The sequence below is a fragment of the Gopherus flavomarginatus genome, unplaced genomic scaffold, assembly GCF_025201925.1.
Source record: "Gopherus flavomarginatus isolate rGopFla2 unplaced genomic scaffold, rGopFla2.mat.asm mat_scaffold_204_arrow_ctg1, whole genome shotgun sequence".
NCBI lineage: Eukaryota > Metazoa > Chordata > Testudines > Testudinidae > Gopherus > Gopherus flavomarginatus.
The window spans coordinates 43,643-68,465 of record NW_026114805.1 but is presented as its reverse complement, the minus strand read 5'-3'; the positions used below and the strand labels follow the sequence as shown (position 1 = coordinate 68,465).

The window sequence follows — 24,823 nt, the reverse complement described above, 5'->3', positions numbered from 1 at the left end:
GGATTGCGGGAGCACAGATACCTACGTCCAGGCTAAAGGGGTAATGGGGGTGCTTAGAGGATCGGGGCAGACACAGATACCTACGTCCAGGGTCTAGGGGTCCTGAGGGGATTGGGGGTAGAGGGGGGAACAGATACCTACGTCCTAGCTGGAGGGGTCCTGGGTGGTTTAGGAGGTTCGTTGGAGTCACAGATACCTACGTCCAGGCTGTAGGGGTTCCTGGGACGTTAGGGGGTTTCTGGGGGTCATAGATATCTACATGTAGACTGGGGGGGTCCCAGAGGGCTTAGGAGATTTATGGGGTGCACAGATACCAATGTCTTGGCTGTAAAGGTCCCAAGGGGGCTTTGCTGGTTCGTGGGGGGCACTGATACCTACATCCAGGCTGTAGGGGTTCCCGTGAGGATTAGGGGGTTTATGGGGGGAACAGATACCAACGTTCTGGCTGTAGAGGTTCCTGGGGCGCATAGAGGGCTGAGGTGGCACATAACCCTACATCCAGGCTGTTGGGGTCCCGTGGGGGATTAGCGGGTTCGTGGAGAGCTCAGATACCTACGTCCAGGTTGGAGATGTGCTGAGAAGGATTAGGGAGTTTCTGGGGTGCACAAATACCTATCTCCAGGCTGTAGGAGTCCCTGTGGGCCTTATGGGTTCGTGGGGGTGAGAGATAACTATCTCCCATCTTTAGGGGTCGCTGGGGAGATTTCGATGGTTTGTGGGGGGCCCAAATACCTACATCCAGGCTCGAGAGGGGCTTATAGGGTTCGTGGGTGGCACAGATACACATGTCCAGGCTAGAGGGGTGGCTGGGGGTCTTAGGGAGTTTGTGGGAGCACAGATACCTAACTTCAGGCTATAGGGGTCTCGGGGGTGCTTAGTGGTCGGGGCAGGCACAGATACCTAAGTCCAGGCTGTAGGAGCCCGAGGGGATTGGAGGTTGTGGGGGGCAGAGATACCTAAGTCCAAAAAGGGGGGCTTCCTGGGGGTTTAGTGCATTTGTGGGGGTCACAGATACCTACGCCCAGGCTGTAGGCGTCCCGGGGGCACCTTAGGGGATTGTAGGGGGCGCAGATACCTAACTTCAGGCTATAGGGGTCCCAGGGGTGCTTAGGAGGTGGGGGGGTGCAGATACCTATCTCCAGCCTGTAGGGGTCACTTGGGGGGCTTAGGAGGTTGTGGAGGCAAAGATACCAACATCCCGGCTGAAGGAGTCCTCAGGGGGTTCATGTGGGTCAGATATACCTACGTCCAGGCTGTAGGGGTCTTGGGGGGCTTAGGGGGTTTCTGGAGGTCACAGATACCTCGGTGCAGACTAGACGGGTCCCGGGGGGATTAGGAGGTTTATGGGGTGCACAGATGACAACTTCCAGGCTGTACAGGTCCCTGGGGCGCTTAGGGGGTTGTGGGGGGCACAAAGAAAAGAGGCCGTCCAAGAAACACCTGGCAACGTGACCTTCAGGCTGATAGCAAAAAAATGGGCTATACCTGGAACCAGTTAGAACGAATGGCCCAGGATAGAGGACTCTGGAGATCTTTTGTTGGCGGCCCATACCCCGATTGGGGTGACGGGCGTGAGTGAGTGAGTACCCCCACAGCCCCCCTGGACTCCTACAGCCTGGACATAAGTATCTGTGCACCCCATGAAACCATAAGCACCTGTAGGGACGCCTACAGCATGGACTTAGGTATCTGGGGCCCTCCAAGCCCCTCTAAGCTCACCATGGAACCCTACACCCTAGAGATAAGTATCTGTATCCCCCCGAACCCCATAAGACCCCCCTGGACCCCTCCAGCCTGGGCTTAGGTATCTGTGCCCCCCACAAACCCACTAAGCCCCCCAGGGACCCTCCAGCCTGGACGGAGGTATCTGTGCCCACCAGAAACCCCCTTAGCTCCCCAAGGACCCCTCCAGCCTGGATGCAGGTATCTGTGCCCCTCAGAAACTGCCTAAGCCCCCCCCTCCCCGGGATCCCTCCAGCCAGGACCTAGGTATCTGTGCCCCCTCAACACACTAATTCCCCCTGGAAGCCCGATTGCCTGCACATAGGTATCTCTGCCCCCCACAAACCCCATAAGCCTCCCAGGAACCCTTACAGCCTAGACTTATGTATCTGTGCCCCCAGAAAACCCCTAATCCACCCGGAGATCCCTACAGCATGGACCTAGGTATATGTGCCCCCAGGAACCCCTAAACCCCACAGGAACCACTCCAACCTGCACGTAGATATCTGTGCCTCCCAAAAAACCCTAAGCCCCCCAGGGACCCCTAAAGCCTGGAGATAGGTATCTCTGCCATCTGCAAAAGCCCCTAATCCTCCCCAAAACCTCTCCAGCCTGGACTTACATATCTGTGCCCCCACAAACCCCCTAAGCCCCCCGGGACCCTTCCAGCCTGGATGTAGGTATCTGTGCCCCCCGATGCTCTAAGCCCCCCCAGAATACCTATAGCCTGGACTTAGGTATCTGTGTCCCCTACAATACCACTAAGCCCCCCCAGGGACCCCTCCAAGACATACATAGGTATCTGTGCCCCTCACCAAGTCCCTAAAACCCCAGGGACCACTGTGCTCACCACAACTCCCTAAGCCGTCCAGGGACCCCTCCAGCCCGGACGTAGGTATTGGTGTCATCCACGAAGCCCCTAATCCCCACCAGGACCTCTACAGCCTGGACGCAAGTATCTATGCCCCCCATAACCCCCCTAACTCCCCCAGGGTCCCGACCATCCTGGACGTAGGTATTTGTGACCTTATGAACCCCCTTAAGCCCCCCCGGAATGCCTCCAGCCTGGACGTAGCTATCTGTACCTCCCATGACCCCTAAGTCCCCCAGGGATCTCTACAGCCTCTACATAGGTGTGATGCTCTGTGCATTACCTTGCGTGGCCACACGGTGTCATTGTTCCTCTATGAGAGAAATGCTCTGTGCATTACTGTGATGGAGTGGGGACTGTCTGTGTGGGGGATGGGAGAACAGTAGGTGATTTAAGGTGAGTGACAGGACCTAAGCCTGTAACTCGAGCCAGGCATGGGGGGAGGGGGTCAGCACGTTTGCCCGGGAAGCTGGACACAGGAAGGGGCCGGCTGGAGGGAGTTAGTTCAGTTTTGGTTTGGAGCTGGGTTGTTGGAATTCAGGGAATCCAAAACTGGGAACTAAGCTTCCTGAACCCCCAGAAGGACTCGATTGAGGGGTCCTGGTTGTGCCCAAAAGCTCTGTTGTATCCTTCGTTACTGTTGGCCAAAAAAAACCTTCTGTTTTACTGGCTGGCTGAGTCACTGTGTGTCCCAGGAAGAGGGGTGCACACACTCACCACACTCTGTGACACCCCCTAAGCCCCTCCAGGACCCCTGCAGCCTGGACGTAGGTATATGTGCCCCTCACCAAACTCCTGAGCCCCCCAGTGACCCCTACAGCCTGGACCTAGGTATCTGTGCCCCCCACGAACCCCCTAAGCCCCCCAGGGACCCCTACAGCCTAGACATACGTGGAACCCTTCTGCCAGACTGAATTGATAGCAGTAAGGACTGGGTTCAATACATAGGAGTCCCTTCCCTACAACGTAATGCAAACCAGCTCGAGCCCCCACCCAGTGACCTGAGAAAATTATACATACGCACCCCTAGGTGCCTCAAAGAGACAATACTTCCCCTCTCGCAAGCACAGAGTTTGGGTGTAGCATAAAACGTTCACTAATGTGAGATAAACAAAATAGCATTAAATTGGGAAAACTCCTCAACAAGGCCGTTTCCTTTTCCCTGGGCTCTTGAGTCCAGCAATCCCCAAATCAACCCCAAGACTCCAAAGTCCGATACCTCAAATGTTTCAAGAGTACAGCAACCACAAAATCACCCAAAGTCCCACAGCCCCAGAGTTCGAGTTTATCTGCAGGGTTTTCCCCCGCCAGCCTGGGTAGAAAGGGGCTCCTTACGTGGTCCACTGCTGACTGCCCCGCCTCTCCGTGGGATTCTACTTTGGCCTTCCCCACCAGCTGCTCTGCTTCACCAGCCAACCTGTGATCTGCTGCAGCTGTCCCAGAAAACTGCTCAGCTCACCTCACTCTATAGACTACTCCCACCATTCTACAAACTACTCTTCTCTATCAGCTGCTCTGCTCCATAACATAGTTTCAGACTCCCCCATTAGCTAACACAACTTTTCAGCAATGTCAGTTCAGGAACCTAAAACTTCAATTCTTAAGAGAATCAAAAATCAACTCTGCTATTCAACTGTTAAAAGAAAAGAAAGTACAATTGGTGTTTCTGGCTCACTCAAGGAGCCCTCTCCCTTGTCTAGCGAGTGCCACTAAACTGATGGTGAGGATCACTGTCTCAAAGCAGTATCACAGTTTCTCATCCACACAATCAGGGTGACAACACTCCTCATATCATGCCCCAACAACAAATGAACTGGGGATACCACAGCTGCCAAAGCAACTATCCCAGGCTGCCGTGGTCGTGTCAGGCGGAGTGAGTGTGCCTATGCAAACACGATCAGCCCCTGAAATTCTTTTCCACACTCGCCATAATTCACCACCAGATGTCAGGGTAGAGTTCATCCTGCTTCTGCTTACGTAGGTTGTGCCCCCCACAACTCCCTAATCCCACTGGGACCCATCTAGGCTGGATAAAGGTATCTGTGCTCCCCACAAACCTCTAAGCCCCCCAGAGAACCCACAAGCCCAGATGTAGGCATCTGTATGCCCCACAAACCCCCTAAGACCCAGAGGAACCCTCCAGCCTGTAGGTAGGTATCTGTGACCCCCAGAGCCCCACAAAGACCCTCGGGACCCCTACAGCATTGATGTTTGTATCTGTGACCCCCACAAACCGCCTAAGCTACCCAGGGCCACCTACAATAAGGACGTAGGTATCTGTTCCCCCCCAACACAGCTAATCCCCCCGGGACCCCTCCAGCCTAGACGTAGATATCTCTGACACCACGAATCCCCAAAGCCACGACGGGGCCCCTCCAGCACAGACATAGGTATCTGTGCTCTCACAACCCTCCTAAGACCCCCGAAACCCCTCCAGCCTAGATGCAGGTATCTGTGCCCCCCACAAACCCCCTAGGCCACGATGGGACCCCTCCAGCCTCGACATAGTTATCTGCGATCCCCACAACCACCCTAAGCCCCCCAGAACCCCTGTGCATTACCTTGCGTGGCCACATGGTGTCATTGTTCCTCTATGAGAGAAATGCTCTGTGCATTACCCTGGGTGGCCACACAGTGTCACTGTTGCTCCATGGGGAAATGCTCCGTGCAATACTCTGTGTGGCCACACAGTGTCACTGTATCTCCAGTCAGGAAATCGATAGTGCCTTACCCTGCGTGGCCACAAGGTGTCACTGTTGCACCATGCAGCAAATGTTCTGTGCATTACCCTGTGTGGCCGCATGGTGTCACTTATCAGAGGGGTAGCCCGTGTTAGTCTGTATCTGTAAAAGCAGCAAAGAGTTCTGTGGCACCTTACAGACTAACAGATGTTTTGGAGCATGAGCTTTCATCGGTGAATACCCACTTCATCAGATGCATGTAGTGGAAATTTCCAGGGGCAGGTATATATATGCAGGCAAGCTACAGATAACGAGGTAGTTCAATCAGTGAGGATGAGGCCCTGTTCTAGCAGTTGAGGTGTGAAAACCAAGGGAGGAGAAACTGGTTCTGTAATTGGCAAGCCATTCACAGTCTTGTTTAATCCTGAGCTGATGGTGTCAAATTTGCAGATGAACTGAAGCTCAGCAGTTTCTCTTTGAAGTCTGGTCCAGAAGTTTTTTTGCTGCAGGATGGCCACCTTAAGGTCTGCTATAGTGTGGCCAGGGAGGTTGAAGTGTTCTCCTACAGGTTTTGGTATATTGCCATTCCTAATATCTGATTTGTGTCCGTTTACCCTTTTCTGTTGCGACTGTCCAGTTTGGCTGATGTACATAGCAGAGGGGCATTGCTGGCATATTCTGGCTTATATTACATTTGTGGATGTGCAGGTGAATGAACCGGTGGTGGTGTGGCTGACCTGGTTAGGTCCTGTGATGGTGTCGCTGGTGTAGATATGTGGGCAGAGTTGGCACCAAGGTTTGTTGCATGGATTGGTTCCTGAGGTAGAGTTACTATGGTGCGATGTGCAGTTACTGGTGATAACATGTTTCAGGTTGGCAGGTTGCCTGTGGGTGAGGACTGGCCTGCCACCCAAGGCCTGTGAAAGTGTGGGATCATTGTCCAGGATGAGTTGTAGGTCCCTGATGATGCATTGGAGAGATTTTAGCTGGTGACTGTATGTGATGGCCAGTGGAGTCCTGTTGGTTTCTTTCTTGGGTTTGTCTTGCAGTAGGAGGCTTCTGGGTACATGTCTGGCTCTGTTGATCTGTTTCCTTATTTCCTCATGTGGGTATTGTAGCTTTGAGAATGCTTGGTGGAGATTTTGTAGGTGTTGGTCTCTGTCTGAGAGGTTAGAGCTGATGCGATGTTACCTCAGTGCTTGGCTGTAGACATTGGATCGTGTGATGTGCTCGGGATGGAAACTGGAGGCATGAAGGTAGGCATAGCAGTCGGTAGGTTTTCGGTATAGGGTGGTGGTAATGTGACCATCACTTATTTGCACCATGGTGTTTAGGAAGTGGACCTCCCGTATAGATTGGTCCAGGCTGAGGTTGATGGTGGGGTGGAAGCTGTTGAAATCATGGTGGAATATTTCCAGAAACTCCTTCCCATGGGTCCAGATGATGAAGATGTCATCAATGTAGCGTAGGTAGAGAAGGGGCGTGAGTGGACGAGAGCTGAGGAAGCGTTGTTCCAGGTCGGCCATAAAAATATTGGAATATTGTGGGGCTATGCGGGTGCCAATAGCTGTGCCACTGATCTAGAGATATATATTGTCATCAAATTTGAAATAGTTGTGTGTGAGGATAAAGGCACAGAGCTCAGCAGCCAATTGTGCTGTGGCATCATCAGGGATACTGTTCTTGACAGCTTGTATTCCATCTGTGTGTGGGATGTTCGTGTAGAGAGCCTCTACATCCATGGTGGCTAGGATGGTGTTTTCTGGAAGGTCACCAATGCGTTGTAGTTTCCTCAGGAAATCAGTGGTGTCACAGAGATAGCTGGGAGTGCTGGTGGCATAGAGTCTGAGCAGAGAGTCCACATATCCAGACAGTCCTTCAGTGAGAGTGCCAATGCCCCAGATGATGGGGCATCCAGGATTTCTGGGTTTGTGGATCTTGGGTAGTAGATAGAATAACCCTGGATGGGGCTCAAAGGGATGTTGATTTGTTCCGGTGTTAGTGTAGGGAGTGTCCTGAGTAGATGGTGCAGTTTCTTAGTGTATTCCTCAGTGGGATCTGAGGGAAGTGGCCTGTAGAATTTGGTGTTGGAGAGTTGTCTGGCAGCCTCCTTTTGGTAGTCAGACCTGTTCATGATGACAACGGCACCTCCTTTGTCAGTCTCTTTTATGATAATATCTGGGTGGTTTCTGAGGCTGTGGATGGCATTGCGTTCTGCACGACTTAGGTTATGAGGCAAGCGATGTTGTTTTTCCACAATTTCTGCCTGTGTACGTTGCAGAAGCATTCAATGTAGAGGTCCAGACTGTCATTTCGACCCTCAAAAAAAGCCCATGTGGGTATTCACCCACGAAAGCTCATGCTCCAAATGTCTGTTAGTCTATAAAGTGCCACAGGATTCTTTGCTGCTTTTACAGAAAAGACTAACATGGCTACTCCTCTGATACAGTGTCACTGTTGCTCCATGCAGGAAATGCTCTGTGCATTACCCTGTGTGGCCACACGGTGTCACTGTTGCTCCATGCGGGAAATGCTCTGTGCATTACCCTGCATGGCCACACGGTGTCACTGTTGCTCCATGCAGGAAATACTTTGTGCATTACCATGCATAGCCTCAGGGTGTCACTGTTGCTCCATGCGGGAAATGTTCTGTGTATTACCATGCATGGCCACACGGTGTCACTGTAGCTCCATGCAGGAAATGCACTGTGCATTACCCTGCATGACCACATGATGTCACTGTTGCTCCATGCAGCAAATGCTCTGTGCATTACTGTGATGGAGTAGGGACTGTCTGTGTGGCGGATGGGAGAGCAGGTGGTGACTTTAGGACCGGACATGTGCTCAGCCTGTAACTCGAGCTAGGCAGGGGGGGAGGGTCAGCAACCTTGCCCGGGAAGCTGGACACAGGAAGGGGCCAGCAGGAGGGAGTTGGGTTAGTTCAGTTTCGGTTATGGTCTGAGTGGTTGGAATTCAGGGAATCCCAAACTGGGAACTATGTTTCCTAAACCCCCAGAAGGACTCGATTGTGGGGTCCTGCTTGTGCCTCCAAACTCTGCTGTACCCTTCACTCCTGTTGTCCAATAAACCTTCTGTTTTACCGGCTGGCTGAGAGTCACCGTGAGTCCCAGGAAGAGGGGTGGCAAACCGGACTCCCCCACACTCCGTGACAGACCCTAAGCCCCTCTGGGACCCCTGCAGCCTGGACGTATGTATCTGTGCCCCCCACCAAACACCCAAGACCCCTGGAGACCCCTCCAGCCTGAACTTAGGTAACTGTGCCGCCCACAAACCCCCTAAGCCCCTCAGGGACTATACAGTCAGGACATTGGTATCTGTGCCCCATATAGACTCCAGAAGCCCCCTGGGACACTCCAGTGTGCATGTAGGTATATGTGCCCCTCAGAAACACCCTAACCCCCCAGGAACCCCTACAGCCTGGATGTAGGTATTTCTACTCCCACAACCCCACAACCCCCTCCCAGGACATCTACAATCTGTACATAGATATCTGTGCCCCTCATGAAACCTCTAACCCGCCCCCCCGGGACCAATCCATCCTGGACAAACGTATCTGTGCCCACCCGAATCCCTAAGACCCCCTGGTACCCCTACAGTGTGGACATTGGTATCTTGGGCCACCAAAAATCCCCTAAGACTCCCAGGATGCCTCCAGCCTGGATGTAGGTATCTATGCCCCCCACTAAGCCTCTAAGTCCCCTGGTACCACAACAGCCTGGATTTAGGAATATGTGCACCTCACGAACCCCCTAAGCCCCCTTGGGACCCCTAAAGCCTGGAGATTGGTATCTGTGTCCCCCCCAAAACTCTTTAAACCGCCCCGGGACCCCTACGGCCTGGACGTAGGTATCTGTGCACCCCAAGGCCCCTAAGATCCCCCAGACCCCTACAGCCTGGATGTAGGTGTGATGGTGCTGCCTGTGGGAGCCAGCTGAGGTCACTCAATCAGGGTGAACTGTAAACAAAACAGGGCAGACAAATCCCAAATGCTGGTGATGATTTCAATACTTAGATTTAACATGCCAGCAGAAAACAGCTTCTGTAATACCTCACTGGTTACATAGAAGTTTAAACGACGCAGTTCCCTTAAAGTACTCAGCCTCAGGCCTCCGTCCAGACACACCTGTCAGATATGATGATGATTTCTGAAAATCTTACTTCATCATATAAAAGAAAAGATTCTTCCGATCCCAATGGATCAGCCACATACCCAGGTTCAATTATAACTTAGATCTCACCCAAAATACATGCTATAGCCAATTCTTATTAACTAAGCTAAAATTTATTAGAAAAGAAAAGAGAGAGAGTGTTGGTTAAAAGATTAATATACATATAGACTTGAATTCAATTCTTGAGGTTTACATACATAGTAGAGGTGAGCTTGTAGTTGCCAAAAGTCCTTTTAGAAATAGTCCATAGGTTATAGTCCAATCTCCATATTCAGGGTGGCTCCAGTCAATGACTGGGGATCTCAATCCTTGTGGCTTAAAGTTTCCCCCTCTTGAAAACCAAAGTAGATCTGAGATAAAGAAGGATCGTGTCCCAGGCTTCTTATACATTTCCAGCAGCCTTTCAGCCTGAGAAAACAATAGGCTTAACTCTCCTTCCAAACATCCTGGCAATTTGTACAGGGTAATTTATTCATCAAACAGTTCAAATACATGTTACAGCAATCTTCAAAGAGACACATAGACAATAATACTATTTCACTCAAGTGTCATCATAAATGTTAATATTCCTTGTTTGCTCTTTGAATTAAAACTATAGCAATAGACAAGACTTGTTTTCTTACATCACAAGACCTGAGCAAACACCTCCCCTTCTACCTCTAACACTGCAGACTTGCATTTCAAAGCTCTGTTCATTTACATATCTTGCTAACCAGTTCTTAAGGTTCACCCATGGATCAGGTCAGTCGGTGAGGTGAGTTAATTAACTCTTTCTGGCCCTGTCACCTTTCAATGAGATATTAGATTATAATTACAATGTCACAGTCACAGTGAGTTGACTGCTGCAGCTCCCCGTAGACTCTGCCTGCGTCTCTCACCGAGCTGGAGTACAGCAGTCGAGGTGAGAGCACTTGATGTGTTGCATCTACACTAGACGCGATATATCAACCCCCGCTGGATCGATTGCTGGCCATCGATTCGGCAGGTGGTATAGACATACCCTGAGTATCTGGTGGTCGGAGCTGGACCCCGGAGGGGGACACATTGAAGGAATTCAGGGGTTAAGGTGCCTCTATTGTCAACTGTCAGGGCTGCTGTGGCTCAGAGAAGGGTGCTTGACTGCCTGCAAGGCTTAGGCGCCGCAAGCCTGGGAGGTGGGAGAAGTGAAGTGGCCACGGTGTGCTCAGGGTGCTTGTGCTAAGAGCAGGGGTGAGCTAGAGCAAGGGGGGTGCCACTGGGCAGAGCGGGAGAGTTGCCACAAGAGGGATGCCTCAGGGTAGAGGAGGGGAGCTGCCACGGGTGGGGTGCATCAGGGCGGGGGCGCAGGGGGGGACGGTGCAAGGTGGAAGTTTTGCTTAGGGCAAGAAACATCCTTGCACCGGCCCTGCCTCATGCCCTGACTGCAGCCAGCCCTGCACCCCCTGCCCTGCCCTGCCCACAGCCAGTCTCTGTCTCCAGCCAGCCCTGCACCTTCTGCCCTGCCCGCACCAGGCGCATCCTCCCTGCCCTGCCTGCAGCCAGCCCTGCAGCCAGCTCCTGACACACCCCCTGCCCTGTCTCCAGCCAACTCCTGCCGCACCCCCCTGTGGCCCTGCCCAAAGCCAGCCAGCCCCCACACCTCTCCAGCCTGCACCAGCCCTGCACCTCCTGTCTGCAGCCAGCTCCATACTCACTAATCTGTCTCCAGCCAACCTCTGATGCACCCCCCTGCCTGAAGCCAGCAAGCCCCGCATCCCTTGCCCTGGCTGCAGCCAGACCCTATCTCCAGCCAACCCCATGTTCACTGATGCCCTGCAGTTCCCAGGACAGTAACCCTGCACATCTGCTTAAATGAGGGGGGCAGGGAGCAGTTGGGATCCACACATGCACACCCTAGGGTGACCAGACAGAAAGTGTGAAAAATCGGGATGGGGTGGAGTGTAGTAGGATCCTAGATAAGAAAAAGACCCGAAAATTCGGACTGTCCCTATTAAATCAGGACATCTGGTCAGCCTAGGACACCCCGAGGTTTCCTGAGTTCTATTGCTGGGTTTCCTACTGGTTCCACTGCTGGTTGTTTTCCTTTTCCTGGGGGACTTTGAGCACGAAAACTGGAGACAGTACAAAGGTTGTATAAAGGTAAAATTAAATAGGTTGCAGAGGAGTTTTTTTTTAAACTTAGGCTTTTGTTGTTAAAAATTTCGTCTCTTAGGGGTGAGAAAAAATGCCAAAATTTGAGCCATGCAAAGCAGCAGTGTGAACAGCGCTTTGTAGGTGGAGCTGTGCTCCCGGTGATGAAGCTCCTGCCACTCGTTGGAGGTGGTTTGGTTTTGTTGCTGGGGAAGCTCTCTCCCAGCGATAAGGATGGCCACACAGCTCACCTTACAACGGCACGGTTAGAGTGGCACAGCTGCGCCGTGGTAAGGTGCGCAGTGTATATCCAGCCTCAGAGCTGGGGGAAAGCCGACAGGCGCTGAGGAGCACAGGGTTCAGACAGAGACATCCCTTAGGAGAGGAACTATTCACAAGGATTCTCTATATCCTAGTAAGGAGGAGAGGATGGAAGATGATAATGTAAAGGTAGGATCTGATGAAAAACAGTGAAATGAAAGAGTCTCCCTCAATTACATCACGTAATAGCAGACAGCTAAAATGGGACACATTTTATAAATGCTTAAATACAAATGCTAAATGTCTAAGTACTAAGATGGGTGAATTGGAGTGCCTGGTATTGAGTGATGATATTGTTAGAAAAGGCATCACAGAAACTCCTGCATCCCCTCTTGTACCCATGTGGGGACACTGATCTCTGTGCATGGAGCAGCTGGCATTGCTGCCCCCCACTCCTCCCTGGAACGCTGCTCCTCCAGGCACCCCTAGGGGCTGTGGGATGTGGGGGCAAGAAGCAAAATAGTCCGAGCTCCCCGCATCCAGGTCACTTTCCTCAGCTGGGCTGCATAAGGGGAGAGCAGAGAGCAGCAGCTTCTGATGCTCCCCTCACAGCACAGCCCAGGTGGGGAAAGTGACCAGGACGCATGGAGCACATAGTGTTGCTCCTTGCTCCCCCCAACCCTCTATGGGCCCATGGAGGAGCATTGGGGCAGGGGAGAGCAGTGAGCACCTTTACACTGCCACACGGTGCCCTTTGACCTCCTGGAGCCCTGGGCGACTACTGGGGGCCCCCACCCCTAGTGCTGGCGAGGCTTCCCAGCACAAGCAGCAGAAAACACAGAGAGACGGGCCACCCAATGAGCAGTGGTAGCCTGGGCGGCTCGTAATGGAGGCTTGGGGGGGATCAGCCTCCCCAAACCTTGCGTTGCCAAGAGAACAGTAGGGCCCATGACTAGGGTCCCTAGCCAAATTGAGTCCCCCTGGAAAATTCTCCCTCATGTCAGCCTCAGAGCCGGAGGAGCTCCCACTCCCTGCTAGGGCCCGAGGGCTGCAGCAGGGGCACAGAGCTTCTCTGGTTTCAGGGCCACAGCGGGGCAGGGGTAAAGGAGTGTTAGAGTGGAGCCAGTGTGGGAAGGGGTAGAACAGAGGGGACAGTGCATGGGGCCATGGGTGGAAGGGGGAAGAGCCAGAGACAGAAGGGGGGGCATGGTTCCGGTGCTGGGGCCCCCACATTTGTTCTCCCTTTCCCTGGGTTTTGGCATCACTAGCCCCTGCTTAGCGAGTAGGGGTCAGTGGTCCCCATAATGTGGGGCATGACTTCTAGAGGAACACAGAGGAAGATTAATTGGGGCACCTCAGGGCCTGAGCCAACCCCCATGGAGGGCAGAGAGGGAGCAAAACTCAGCCCCACTCCATCCCAGCTCTTCCCCAACCCCACCCTCAGCCTAGGCCTCTGGCTTCCAGCCTGGCCTCGACCCCCTACCCCTGTCTGCACCCCACTCCCCAGCAAGCAACAGCCCCACTCCCAGCCATGGTTCTCGATAGTGGCTTCGGAGAGGCCACAGCTATGGCTAAGAGGGCACAGTGTGAAATGTTTGGGGACCATTGGTTTAGGGTGACATCCTCAATCACTTCTCTGCAGTCCAATAAAAGCTATTCCTCACCCACCTCCCCCTCCATCAGGATGGACTAGGTATGTTCTGCTGCCCTTCACTCATACAGGAAGGAGAATAACATTTCATTCCACTCCATCCTAAAATGATTTGTAACCCACCACTATCCAAACTGGTCATTTTGGGGAAGCGGCCCCACCATGCTGCATACCTGGGCAGAGTAGATGTGTCTGTGCAAACACGGTCTGTTCCTGAAGTCTTTCCCAGCTCCTCAATAGATGTGAGGGGGGAGCTCATTCAGACCCTGCTTCCGCTTAGTATTTAAAAACTCCTTAGTGTCCCTATCTCTGCCGGCCTTAGATTTCTCCTCCTGTCTGTTTCCTGACAGCTCAGGTGAGGTGACCAAGTGGTTAAAATGATGGACTGCTAATCGATTGTGCTCTGCACACATGGGTTCAAATCCCATCCGCAGGAGATGCGTTTAATCTTCACCTTCCTTTACAGACAACTCTCTCCCCCTTTAGTACAATAACAGATCAAACAATGTTACTTCTGTAACCCAAAATTGGGTCAGCTAGTAAGCTTAGGGAGAACTAATGACCCCCCAGAATTTGGTAGAAAACATTACACGTATTATATTCATAGCTAAACTCAAAAGAAGGGAGGAGGGAGAGTGTCACACTCGCATACTCACACTCCCAGGATAGGCCAAAGAAGATGGGTAGGGGGGTGTCACATTCACGCTCCCAGGACAGGCCTGGCAGTAGAGATGTCAGGATCCTTTAAGGTAAGTGTCCCACAGCGCAGTGATGGACAGTGCGATGAAGGTAAGTCTCCCTGAGGCATGATGGAATGTAACACAGCTAACCACTGGCCAGACGGGCCAGGCAAAGGGCATTCACTGGAGGTACAAAGGAGAAGGGGAAAGCCACTTCATAGGCATTCAAAGAGGGAGAGGAGACAAGGGCCGGGGGGGAGTGTAACAGACCTTTTGAGCATACGGGTTATACAGAGCACACAGATCACTGCTGTTCCTACAACAGGGTAAGTTCTCAAGCAGCATATTTCTTACTTTGCCCATCTGTCAATTTTGATGATTATCGATGGAAATATTTTGCCATTGGGTTGTGTGTTTACACAAAATTGACATTTACCAACAAATAGGTAATTCTTCCAAGCCTGCCTAGTCTGCAGTTGATGGGTTTAGAGGGACACATTCACTCTTTCAGGCCCTCATGCCAGGCCTGTGCTCTCCAGGCTGTCAACTTCCCACACTGCTGGGATCCTTCCCTCATCTTCCCCCAGACCACTGCTCCACCCCCACTTCTGGTATTCCCTCCCCACACTGTTTAACTCCCCTGCTGGCAGGATCCCTTTCCATTCCTGTCTCCACTCTGGGCAAAAGCTCTGCACTGTTCCCATACCAGAAGTTGAACCCAGGCCACCTGGATGAAAACCAGAAATCCTGACTAGCCCATATGGGACTATTGTTCCATCTGACGAAGTGGGTATTCACCCACGAAAGCTCATGCTCCAATACGTCTGTTAGTCTATAAGGTGCCACAGGACTCTTTGCTGCTTTTATTACTATAACTCAGGCCTTGGCTACACTGGAGAGTTGCAGCGCTGGTGGTGGCTTTACAGCACTGTAACTTACTCCCCGTCCACACTGGCAAGGCACATACAGCGCTGTATCTCCCCGGCTACAGCGCTGGCAGTAGTCCACCTCGACGAGAGGAATAAAGAGAACAGAGCTGGTGCTGCAGAGCTGGGGTGCCAATGTAAACAGTGATTAATCTTACTACGCTGTCACTGACCTCCGGAACCTTCCCATAATGCTTTTAAGTAGAGATAACGCTCTTTGTTTTGGTGTGATGCCTCTGTTTGTTTTGTTGTGAGCTCAGGGCTCCCGGAGCTGCTTAGCTTAAAACCAAACACAGTTACTGTTTGCAGTGAATGAGCAGAGGCAGGGGGATCCCTTTGGAACGCCCACAGCTGGTGTTTGCTTGAGGAGAGAAGCAGCCCGGTGGGCACGGGGGGGGTCTGTTTTGGAGCAGCTGCTTATCTGGTCTGTGACGAAAAAAACAAAGGCGGCTATTTGCATTTAGTGAATGAGAGAGGGGTGGGAAAGGAGGCTTGAACTTGCCAGGCAGGGAGCTGACACAGTGTCAGCTCCAAAAATCCACTCGCTCTGTTTCCCCTACGCTCCTGTCACACTCTGCCCCACCCTTCTCTTTTGAAAAGCACGTTGCAGCCACTTGAACACTGGGATAGCTGCCCATAATGCACCACTCCCAACAGCGCTGCAAATGTGGCCACACTGCAGTGCTGGTATCTGTCAGTGTGTCCACACTGCAGCGCTTTCCCTACACAGCTGTAGGAAGACAGCTTTAACTCCCAGCGCTGTACAGCTGCAAGCGTAGCCAAACCCTCTCAAAGCCGACCCCTTATGAGAGCAGCAAGGACTAGTGTGACTAGATGTCCTGATTTTTCGGTCTTTTTTCTTATATAGCTGCTTATTACCCCACCCCCTGTCTGAGTTCTTCACATTTGCTGTCCAGTCACACTAGCAGGGGTTGCACACAGGGCTGCATTAACCTTCAGGTGCTGAGGTTTCCCTCTCTCCATTCCCGGAGCCTGTGATCAGGAAACAGACATCAGGGCTCCCAGGTGCTGCACAGACCATGACTGAGATCAGACCCCATATTGTGCAAGGTGCTGTATAAACCCTGGCCAACATTGGGACACCCAAGGGATGCCCAACTTCTTCTGACTCCCTCTGGATCACCCCCCCCCCGCAAAAAAACACCTTTCCAAACAATCCTTCTTTCCCTGCCCCCTGATTCTGCTTTCACACCCTGGGATCATCTCCTCTCTTCATCTCTCCCCCTCCAGGTGAAGCAGAGATGGAGGCAACTTCAGCCACTGGAGACAGCCCCAGTGAGCGCTGCAGCCAGCCCCGGGGGGGGGGGTGTTTGCAGACACAGGAAGGGAGCAGCTGCGGGGGGGGGGCTGTGCTGGGAAGAAGGAGGCAGGAGAACAAAGCCCAGAGACCCAACACTGGGCAGCTCCTGGGGGCGGGACTCTGGCTCTGCTCAGGGGCGGGGCAGCTCCTGGGGGTGGGGCTCTGGCACAGCCCGGCGGCGGGGCAGCTCCTGGGGGCGGGGCTCTGGCTTAGCTCAGGGGCGGGGCTCTGGCACATTGTGACGCGGAGCCAGGGCAGAGCAGCTGCTCCCTGGTTCTCCACGTGCTGCCAGCAGCGCTGGAGCTGCCCGAGCCGGAGCGGAGCCGCTGTTCTCAGCTGCAGCCAGGATCTGCCCCCGGCCCCGCTGGGGTCCAGGTGGGGACAGAGACTGGGGCCCGGGGGTTCCCCTTGGTGTGGCTGGCGGGGGCGGGAGGGGAGGGGACAAGCCGGAGCTGCAGGCGGGGGAAGGGAGGTGGGACATGGTGACCCGGAGCCCCCGGGGAGTAAGAGACCCCGGGGGAAGGGAAAGTGACTCTGCCCCGGGGAGCCTGGGAGGAGCCTCGGAGCTGCCTCGGCCCCAGTGGAGCTGCAGCAGGATCCGCCCACCCCGCTGGGATGGGGGGTGGGGGGCCGGGGCCCGGCGGGGGGCAGAGCATGAGGCCCGGCGGGGGGGCCGAGGGGGAGCCCGGGACCCAGCGGGGGGGGCAGTGTATTAAATCGCTCCCCATAGCAATGTGCTACTCCCGGGCACTGCGCATGCGCAGTAACAGCTGCTGAAGCCGCTGCCCTTCCCCCTGCCCGGACCAGCCGTAACGTTCCACCGGGCGCTGGGGGCGGGGCTGGAGCGGAGCGGGGGAGTAACAGGGAGCGCGGGGGGGGGCGCTGAGCAGGAAATTGATGGGGGGGGTCAGGCAGCTGGAGGCAGGGTCGGGGGGGGGCTAAAGGGCACAATCCGGGCTGGGGGGAGGAGCAGGAGTTGAGCTCAGGGGGAGGTGCTGGCAGAGCCTCCCCCCTTTGGTGTGTGGGGGTGTCAGGGCGGGGAGAAACCGGAAGTTGCAGGGAGGGGGAGGTCACTGGGGTGGGGGGGGTAGATCTGTCTCTGTGCAGCCAGGACATTCCCGGGGTGGGGGCGGGGAGGTGATTTAACTGGATCATGTCCCTGTTTTTGCCACTTCCTCCCACATACACAATCTCTCAAGATTTCCCCTTTTCTCTCTCATTATCACACCTGGCTATAAAATCCAGGGAGATTCTCCTCCTCCCCCCAATGATCAGCTCTCTAATTGCCTCTAATTTTCCCTTTTCTCTCCATACTTCTCAAATGTCAATTTAAAATCTTTTCAATGGGGGGTGGATTTTCCCACCCATTTTATCTGCAGCGATTTGTCCTTGTTTGGGTGGGAAATTGTTGCCCTGGGTCATTCCCCAGAACATGGCTCCCCCTGGAGTGGGGATGGGATGGGATGAGGTGCCCGTTCTCTGCCAGGAAAGGGAAGGGAGGAGCACATCCCCCATGGAGACTGCCCAGACCCCATTTTCCAACCCCCTGCGGCCCCCGTCCATTGTCCAGGGAGCCTTCCAGCTCCCCCCCCTCCTTAAATCAGCTCCTCAAAGGGCTCTGAGCTGCTCACGTGAATGGTTGCCCTGGGTCTGGGCGGGACCATCACATTCTGTTTATGTATTGGACAGTCATATAAAATCCAGTCCAACAGTCCCCCTTTTCCACTAGTTATTTAATAGCAACATCAAATCCCCTCCGATCTTCGTGGTTTTCTCTCATGTTATCAAATGTCGTTTGTGACAGGTTCTCTCTGCGTATCTCAAAGATTGATATAAAATACCCCAAACATTTGCCCCACTTCTCTCTAGTTGTTTTATTTCTAATTGAATATGATGGGTTGTTTCCCAATGTGCTAAGATGCAGCCGCCTCTGGGGTGGATCCATGGTGGCCATTATTTGCTAGTGACAGCCTGTGGACCTTTCTTGCTCTCCAGGCCTTCCATTCTCCTGTTAAAGAAGCACCCCCCAGGCTCCCTCTGCCTGTGTGACTGGCCAGCAGGAGGTGGTGTTAACTTTCTAGCCACTTCTCACACTCTGTGAGGTAACAGTTGCAGGGGCAGGGAAGGTGTCTGTGTGGGGAGATTGCAGCTGAAGGGGCATTGTGGTAGGGGGAGGCCTCTGGGTGGCTGGGCAGGGGGTACCCTAGTCAGGTTGGTGGGTTGTGGAGGTTTGGGGTTTTCGGGGGTGATGGTTCTGATGTGCCCATCCCTGAGGCTATGAGTCCTGGAGCTGGGTATCGCTGGGGGTCTGGTGGCTGCAGAACAGTGCGGGTGAGTGTCTCTTGGGGGGGCGGGACAGAGGGTTAGAGGGAGCCTGGTTCTGTGCCAGGGGCTCTGTATGTGCTTCCCCCGCTGGTTCTTGGTTTTGTTGCCATGCCCAGTGCACAGAGCTGGGGGAGAGGATCCCTGGCACTAGGTCAGGGCATGCCAGGGAAGCAGAGTGAGGGGTCCCACTGTAAAGCATCAGGGGGTCACACTAGGCAGAGGAGGGGGTCCCAGGCAAATGTCAGGGTAGATCGTTCTGGAAGGTGGGAAAGTTCCTAGGCAGGCAGTGAGGGACTGAGTTCCCAGTGGGGGGGGTCCCTTGAGGGGGTCCTTGGCTGCTGGGGGCTCTTGGTGGGGGTAACTCTTTGGGATTCCCAAACTGGCAATCATGGTCTGGTGCGGGTTCTCTGGCTGGTGGGGCTTTGAGGGGTATCTGGGGGCTGCGTCCCAGGGAATATCTGATGGGATCCTGGCTGGGGGTTGTCTGGGGCCCCTGGTTGGGGGGTCTGGGCTCTGGGTACTAGAGGGTGTCTGGGGGCTGCTGCTAACCATGATCCTTCTCTCTGGTCAACTTGTGGCAGACTCCTGGCTCCAAGCACTGCCCGGCATTCCCCAGTCACGTGCCGTCACTGTGATAACTTTCTGTCCACTTATCAAACACTGTTAGTGTGAAATCACAGATTTTGCTTTTCTCCTCTTTTGAAAACTGTAGGAACTGTTGGTTCCGTTTGGAAAATTTATGCCCCCAGTTCTTGTCCTAGATCTGCGGGGGTGAGGGAGATGGGAAGGGAGTCAGCACTGCTACACGATAGTCTTTTCCACAGTGTTCTGAACTCATTCTTTTTGAAGTCTAGTGTCATTGAGACAATTGTTAATCCAGAGTCACTGTATGGAAAGACAAGGAGTGATTCCAGATGGACAGTGTGGCAAATGAGATCAGCCATTCTCCCTGTGAGGATGGGCTCCCATTAGCTGCTCTCCCCAGAGAGCTAAAGGAGGGAAGCTGCTCAAATGCTCTGTCCCTCTCTGCTCAGGATATTGGGGTTCAGCTTCCTGGGTCAGAGACTGCAGCCTCCATTGTGATCTGGGAGACCAGGTTTGGCAGCTGCTGCTCCCCCAGTGGGGCTCTGTGCTGGGAAGTGACCTTAATTAAAGCTTCTTCTCTGCCCGGCCCAAGGGATGACTTTCTGCAGCTGGTCCTAGCCCCCTAGGGAAGCCCTGGGCCCTGTTACTACCAAATTCTGAGCCAGAGTCTCCAGGTAACTGAAAGACCTCAGGGAATGTCCTATGGTCTGGCAAGAAAGTGAGTGCACAAACAAGCCCACCTCATTTCTCCTCCCATTAGTGGTTGAGAGGAGGAAATCCAGCCATGGGAGAGCAAAGCCCCCAGGAATGGGACTGTCCCAGCCAGAGGGGCAGGGAGGGAGGACAGGGGATGGAGAGACTGAAAGGGGCAGTGGGAGAAATGAATGTGGGGAAGAGATTTCCAGCTCTCTAGTCCACCCAGACACATGTATTGCTGCATCCCTGGGCAGAACCACTTTCCAGTGAACAAAACAAGGATCAGACAAAGCAAAAGCCAGTTCCTGACTCCATATTCCCCCTGCTGTGGTGTGGCTGCCGTGGGGTCAGTGTCTGAGGGAATCCCCCACAGTGACTCCTTTGGTTCTGCTCTTTTCTAGCCTTGTGTTCAGAGAAGAGATGAGGGAAGGGAGAAGGGAGGTTAAAAATGCGTCTGTGGACTTAGCCTGGCAGGAGGGGCCAGGTCTAAATTGTAATAAACAGATTGAGGATTTCCCAGCATGACAGAATCTAGGGTGTCTGCCTGCAGGGAAAGGGCCTGGGGGAATTATGATGTGATATTAACTAAAACCGGTTCTGAAACGCCCACAACTGCCCTTCTCCCCCAGACAGGCTGCAGAATGACGTCCGTGTTTTGCTCCAGCTCATCCCAGCCTGGCGTGGGACAGGGAAGAGAAATGGCTGCAGTGGAGTCAGTCCAGGTAGAGATTATCGGGGGGTTGCTGGTGGGTTCCTACTGGAGGAAAGGGAGAGCAAATACACCAGAGGCGGGAAGGTTTGCAGAGTCTGGTTTGGAGGTTGGAGCGGGGCAAGAAATTCACAGCGTGGGGAAAAGAGGAGGCCAGGGTGTGGCAAACCTGCTGGGAGTTATTTAATAAATGGCCTAGATTCTAGGAACAGACCCAGGAGTTTTGGAGGGGGAAATGCCCTAATTTGTGAAGAAAGAAAATAGCCCACCTACATGGATCTAGTCAAACTGACCAGACTCCTAGTGCTGGAGCCTGACCTCACTAACCAGCAGCTGCTGTGAGATGTGAACGGGGCACCCATGAGTCAGGCTTATTGGAGCTGCCTCTCCCTTCATATCCCGCTCCTCACAATGAGGAGGGTGTTGGGCGTTCTACCAGCGAGCTCTCCCTGGACCCTGCTGGGGGTTCCATCTCCTGTATCAGTCAGTGGCTAATAGTGGGGTGATGGATCTGCTGGGAGAGACAAGGGGCTCTCTCTTCATCCCCTCACCCTGGTATTTGCTGGATACTCTGAGCAAGGTCGAGGTGGGACTCTGCTGACTACGATTCACCCAGAGCTTCCATTTGATTCACTCCTCTCTGACACAAATAGTGGGGCTGTGAGTGGGGCAGCAAGTCCTTAGTGTTGGACTCTTGCTCTTTCAGGGGCCGGTGACCTTTGAGGAGATCGCTGTGTATTTCACCAGGGAAGAGTGGGCTCTGCTGGACCCCGCTCAGAGAGCCCTCTACTGGGATGTCATGCAGGAGAACTATGAGACGGTGGTCTTGCTGGGTAAGGGTTCCTGTCCCTTCTGTTCTTGGAAGGGGAAATGCAAGAGTGAAGGTTCATGCCACCCCCACAATGCCATCTGTATCCTGTTCTGTTTCAGCATCACCCCAATAGGCCAGTGACACACATACTACCAGAGACCCTCCTCTGCTGCAGAACACTTTGGGAACAGAGCACAGGAGCCGTATTGCACAGTGTCAAATATCTCCTGTTTGCTGAAGTGAAACTGGAGGTTAGGTCTGGCATAACTGTCCCATATCCCTAATCATTTTTGTTAAACTTTTCTGAACCTTTTCCAATTCCAATATATCTATTTTTGAGATGGGGTGACAACATCTGCATGCAGTATTCAAGATGTGGGTGTATCATGGATTTATTTGCTGTTTTTACAAATATGATCTATGAGATATTGTCATATCTATCCCTTTCTTAATTATTTCCTACATTGTTCACTTTTTTTCACTGCTGCTGCACATTGAGTGGATGTTTTCAGAGAACTATCCACATTGACTCCAAGATCCATCTCTTGAGTGGAAACAACTAATTTAGGCCCCATCATTTTGTATGTATAGTTGGGATTGTGTTTTCCAATGGGCTGCACTATGTGCTATCCTGTCATCTAGTACTGCTGAGATCCTGGATTCAGTAATATCCCTGCCCTTCCTGTTTCCCTTTCTCCACCGAACCCCGCCAGCCCATGCTTCCTGTTCCCAGCTTCCCCAGGATTCTCACACTGTCTCTGAACCTCTCTGTCAGCAAGAAGCAGTGCCAGGGACACTTGCCCTCTGTCTGAGTCTTCGATTTCTGGGACATGGATTTACTTTCTCTGTGTTGTAAGAGGCTCTGTCATAGTGAGTGTCTGTGACGTTACCCTGAGTACAATCTGGACTGTTAAATAGCTGTGTCCCCTCAGTTCTCTGGCCTGGGGTGCCTTTTCCACTGTTTTTGCCGCGAGAACAGCCCCTCTTGGCCACTTAACACACAGTCCTCCAGCATGTAACTCACTCCCAGCTACACAGTATTGAGTGCTGCTAGACAGCCACTCATGAATTACACCTCAGGAGAAAACCAGCAAATTCTCAAGTGCCCAACTTTCCCCCAGAAATGTGCATCTTGCACTGTCCAGCATGCTACTGAATGACGCAAGCTCATATGAAGTCTGTCATTTCATCATTGGAAAATGACATGCACCAGCTTGTTATCCCAAACAGAGTTTCCAACACACTTCATTCCACACATACTGGTTAGATGAACAATAAACCAAGATTGTTAACTACCAAAAACTAAAACTAGGCCCAGTCCATGAAAGGGGCACTCCCAGGAGAGACTGTATAAAGGCTGGAACATGAAACACCTTTGTAAACCTGAGACAGCTGCCTTGGGGACAATGACAGGGAGAATCCCCCAAAGTGACTCTGTTTCTGCTCTTCTCTGGCCTCCGATTGTTCCTTCCAACGTGGAGTACTTTGCACTTGTCTCTACTGAATTTCATCCTATTTACTTCAGATCCTTTCTCCAGTTTGTCCCAGATCATTTTGAATTTCAATCCAATCCTCCAAAGCACTTACAACCCCTCCCATCTTGGTGTTGTCCGCAAACTTGATACGTGTAAGAGAGAGACAGTTACTGGGAGGGTTTCCCCATGTGTCAGAGGGTTACACCCTGGTGGGAGGGGGCTAGGCCTGTACTGGAATAAGGTCACTCTGTGCTTCACAGTGTGCCAGAACCTAGAATATGCATTAGCAGGGGAAAAGCTGGGGGGAATCGGCTTGTGGAATGGACAAAAGCCTAGTCTGAATTCTCACACCTTGCCCTTTTCACCCCGGCAGGCCAGAGAATAACATCCATGTTTCGCTGCAGATCATCTCGTCCTCCCAGGGGCAAGGAAATGGCTGCAATGGAGCTGGCTCAGGTAAGAGATTATCAGGGAGGTGGTGGTGGGCTCTGCTTGGAGGTTGAGGAGTAGTAAATGCATAGGAGGATGGGAATTGCTAGAGGTGGTGGGAAGCAGGAAATATCTCGGGTGGAGAAAAGGGAGGGGACAGCATGTGACAAACCTGCTGAGACTTGTGTAGTGTAGGGCATGACGGGTTGTCACCCCCAGGCGGCAGTTTGTGGAGCTTCTGGGAACTACTGTGTCCTCTAAGCCTCACGCTGGGCTGGCCCTTCTCACACTGCTTTGCTGGAGATTTCGCCAGCCTCTCCAGGGCCTGTTAGCACCCAACACAACAGCAGGTGGCGCCATGCTGCCAACTAAGCTACCTGAGTGCTCTACCTAAGCCACTCAAGGACAGATAGAAGACAAGAGCCAATTCCCACTCCCCCACCTTGCACACTTGCTGTAGTATAAATCCAGAATTATACCATCTTATAGTGCATGGGATCTCTATAATGCAAGCTCATTAATATAGTTCCCCTTCCCCTCGATATGGGACAGATGTGCACAACAAGCTGAGATTTTCCCCAGACACTTCACTCAAAATACGCTGGTTAAGATAAAGCATCAAACAAGTTTATTAACTGCAGAAAGATAGATTAAGTGATTAAAAGTGATAACAAACAGATCAAAGCAGATTATTTAGCAAATAACCAAAACTCAGACTAAGCCTAACATACTAGATGGATAGAATTTGAATTAGCAATTTCTCACCCTGACTGATGGTACAAGCAGTCCCCCAAGTTTCCATACACAAGCTAGAAATCTCTTGATCCTGGGAGCAGCACTTCCCCCACATCCGTTTTTGTTTCTCAGGCGTTTCCAGGAGTTCTCTTGCTTGGGGAATGAGGCCAAGAGATGATGTCACACCCCACCTTATGTAGCTTTTCCATATGGTGGGAACCTTTTGTTCCAAACTCAGTTCCTAGTCCAGTTTGTGGAAAAATACAGGTACTAAAATGGAGTTTAGTGTCATGTGGTCTGGTCACAGGCCCTGCTGAGTCATAGTAGCCATGACTCATAGGCTGGCTGAAACATTCACAGGAAGGCTAAGCTCTTCCACAGTCCATTGTCTTTGTTGAGCCATCAGCACTGTCTGGCTTCTTCATTGTTGTACCTGAAAGGCTCATTGTGGGTGTTACCCAGAGTAAGCACATTTGAAATACAGATCCAGAGTCAATATCCATAACTTCAGATACGAACATGATATGTGCACACAAATAGGATAATCATATTCAGCAAATCAGAACTTTTCCAGTGACACCACACATGATGCATCTTCTACAAAATAGATCATAATTATGTCCTACTCATATTATAATCATACCAC

The 24,823-nt window shown here is 52.5% G+C and overlaps 1 long non-coding RNA gene across 2 annotated transcripts in view; it reads left to right on the top strand.

Moving 5' to 3' along the window:
• The first annotated feature begins 21,464 nt into the window (after positions 1-21,464).
• LOC127042050 (uncharacterized) overlaps positions 21,465-24,823 on the top strand; it is an 11,012-nt gene continuing 7,653 nt past the window's right edge. The window contains exons 1-2 of one of the 2 annotated variants that reach the window (XR_007771818.1): positions 21,465-21,560; positions 23,387-23,469. This is a non-coding gene — a long non-coding RNA (uncharacterized LOC127042050). The remainder of the gene's footprint in view (positions 21,561-23,386; positions 23,470-24,823) is intronic. The other variant, XR_007771820.1, reaches the window with a different exon arrangement.